Source organism: Cebus imitator, unplaced genomic scaffold (assembly GCF_001604975.1).
Source record: "Cebus imitator isolate Cc_AM_T3 unplaced genomic scaffold, Cebus_imitator-1.0 Scaffold104, whole genome shotgun sequence".
Classification (NCBI taxonomy): domain Eukaryota; kingdom Metazoa; phylum Chordata; class Mammalia; order Primates; family Cebidae; genus Cebus; species Cebus imitator.
Window position 1 is genome coordinate 3,493,161 of NW_016107419.1, and position 3,316 is coordinate 3,496,476.

Below are 3,316 nucleotides of genomic sequence, written 5' to 3' on the forward strand. Positions count from 1 at the left end.
TGCTTTTGTTGCCATTGCTTTTGGTGTTTTAGTCATGAAGTCCTTGCCCATGCCTATGTCCTGAATGGTATTGGCTAGGCTTTCTTCTAGGGTTTTTGTGCTGTTAGCTCTTATGTTTAAATCTTTAATCCATCTGGAATTAGTTTTTGTATAAGGTGTAAGGAAAGGGTCCAGTTACAGCTTTCTGCACATGGCTAGCCAGTTTAACCAACACCATTTATTAAACAGGGAATCTTTTCCCCATTGTTTGTTTTCGTCCGGTTTTTCAAAGATCAGATGGTTGTAGATGTGCGGCATTACTTCCGAGGCCTCTGTTCTGTTCTATCAGTGCTCTACATGTTCAGAGAAACTTCTCTAGTAACAAACTATAGAAATGATTCCTGAAAGTATAGTCTTTATTACAATCTTAAATAATATCATAACAAGAAAGAGAGTTAAATCACTTGAAAACATTGAAAAACACAATAGCTTGTCATGGAGGAATGTAAATTAAAAATAAAGAAACTCCAAACTGGTAAATAAATATGCAATAAACAAAAAAAGAGGTGCATAGTATCTTCAGGTGTTCTTCATAGAAACAGAATCTTTCTGAAATATTTCGAGGACTGGATGAAATTTTATGTTCATTTTTCTGAATTAAACAATAATTTTAATATATCAAAGTTTAAAAGTTTTCTTATTTTAAATTTTCTACATTTATTTTAATTGCATATTGTGTTAAATGATTTTAATTACCAACATTAAACAATATTCAATAATTGCTTGAGTTAAAATTTTCACATTTCCACAATTAAGTAGAAAGTATGTGGAGAGTACATCTCTTTCACTCATATGTCTTTCGTTATAAATATTTTTAACTTTTGGCATGGACTGTCAAATGAACAACTGACTTTGTAAGTCGCTAACTTCACAAGGCAGGCAAATTACTAAAAATGACAATTTACAAGTCATCTCATTTGAAAAACTATTCCAATATTTACTGTATGGTAGTTTACCAATTATTTGTAATTTTAGAAGTGTTAAATAAGATTTTGAGAACCCACAATAGTAGCCCTGGCTGTCACTGCCAGCGTATTTTAAGAAAATGATGTAATATCTTTATTTTAAAAAGTATGCAACCAAGAGTTGCTGTGATGATGGTACCATCTGTTTGTGGCCGGTATAAGATACTATATGACCAAAGCCTTCACTACTGTTGCCTTTCTACTTTCTCAAAGAGAAAAGAAAATCAGACAAATGATGTGCTCTCATTTATTCTTAAAATTTAATCCTAAAATAGGTCATTCCATTTCTGAAATTCTTTTATGACATGGACATATATATCTTTATAACTACAGAGGTTTCTGACTTAATGATGGTTTGACTTAGGATTTTTTAACTTTACAATGGTGCCAAAAAGATACACATTCAATACATACATTCTTCAACTTACAATGAGGTTACATCCTGATAAACCTATCATAAATTGGAAATAACATTAAGTCTAAAATGCATTTTTTTTTTTTTTTTTTTGAGACAGAGCCTTGCTCTGTTGCCCTGACTGGAGTGCAGTGGTGCCATCTCAGGTCACTGAAAACTCTGCCTCCTGGGTTCAAGCAATTCTCCTGCCTCAGCCTTCCGAGTAGCCAGTATTATAGGTGCCCCCTACCACACCTGGCTAATTTTTGCATTTTTAGTAGAGACGGGATTTTACCATGTTAGTTAGGCTGGTCTCGAACGCCTGACCTCGTGATCTACCCTCCTCGGCCTCCCAGAGTGCTGGAATTACAGACGTGAGCCACCATACCCAGCCCTAAAATGCATTTTCAACTTACCATGCTTTTGATTTATGATGGGCTTATAGGGATATGACCCCATCCTAAGTTGGGGAGCACCTATATCTTATTTACTCTTTTTTTCCCTAGGCCTTGAATGCTCACCTAAGAAAAGTCCCTTTCCCCTTTCTCTTTGACCTTCCCTTCTATTGCTGCTGCTAATGATAATGATAATGATAATGTTTTCTCTTCTTTTTCTCCTTGCTCAAACAAATTTAATGTAGTCTGATAATGCATAACTCTTCTAGTGTCAAGGAAATGGAAACCTGAAGTGTTTCTGTCACCTTGGCTATCCCCAGAATTCTCTTTTGCATGCCTCAGGTATCTCTCTTGTCCTTGCTGTCATTCATTCTCCTTCCTACCACTCAGTAAACATCTCTTAAGCCCTATGCACTCACATTGAGTTACTCAGTGACAATATCAGAATAATTAAGTTAAAATTCCTGATCAAAAAATAGAAACTCATTTTCAATGTGACTAATTTTCAATCTTGCTAACAATAATATTACTTTGTTTCATTATTTTTTCAGAGAAAATAAGGTTTACTGAAGTTATTTCATGGGTTAAATAGGTTGTGTGATAGCCAGCCCTTGTTTACATTATTTATATAGCATTGTTTTTACAGGAAAAATAGTCTGAATCTCAATTCACTGCTTAAAAACATGGTTGTGAAGACTTCCCATCTATAACGCAGCCTGCCTGTAATATCTTGAACTTTAAATTGCACCTTTTCTCAGAACAATTCAAATATCTGCATATGTAATATCACTGGGTCTTGTTTGTTTATACTCAGCCTTCGTTTCATAAATGATTTAAAACAGATTACACATGTAACAAAATAATAATGCAACATAAATAAGGAAAAGAAGTAGGGCTACTGGGAAAAAAAAAATTGTAAATGAAAGCAGAAGCCCAAGCCTGGAGCTGGGTGTGGGCCAGCCAAGCCAGTCCATATGTGTAGGTATGAGTGCCTGTTGAGCTGCCATAGGTAACCATGAGGACACTGGGCATTATCACTAAAGGCTTCATTTTAAAGTCTCTTTTTGAGTTGATGCTTGAAAGTTGGTGAACATGTAGGCTGTGGAAATTCGATGAGTAAGTGTAAAGGTTGGCATCCTTTTGGGAAAACTTAGAAGCCTTTTAAAAATATTTCCTTAAACATAGAAAAATCACACTTCTACCTAGAAGTGAATTTCAGAGTGATGTATTAAAGAATTCAGAAATTTGTCTGAACAAATCACTTAGGATTCTCTCTGACATAATGTAGTGGCTACTTTGGTCCACAAATTTTACCACAGAAAGGTGTCTAAAATGATTGGAGGTTGGAAGATTTTAACAACACATGTTTACTTGTAGCTAATGCAAATTAATAATAATACAACTTATAAAAATATTATGAAATGTCTCTTTTAGTGAGTGACAATGCAGTCATGTTATCAATAAATAAGGTGATATCATTTAGTCTTAAAATATTTCTCATCATTTAGATATGAGACATTTTA

General features: G+C 34.3%; 1 pseudogene; it reads right to left on the bottom strand.

Annotated features, from left to right (window-relative positions):
• Positions 1-272: 272 nt before the first annotated feature.
• Positions 273-396, bottom strand: LOC119472567 (annotated as a pseudogene).
• Positions 397-3,316: the final 2,920 nt, after the last annotated feature.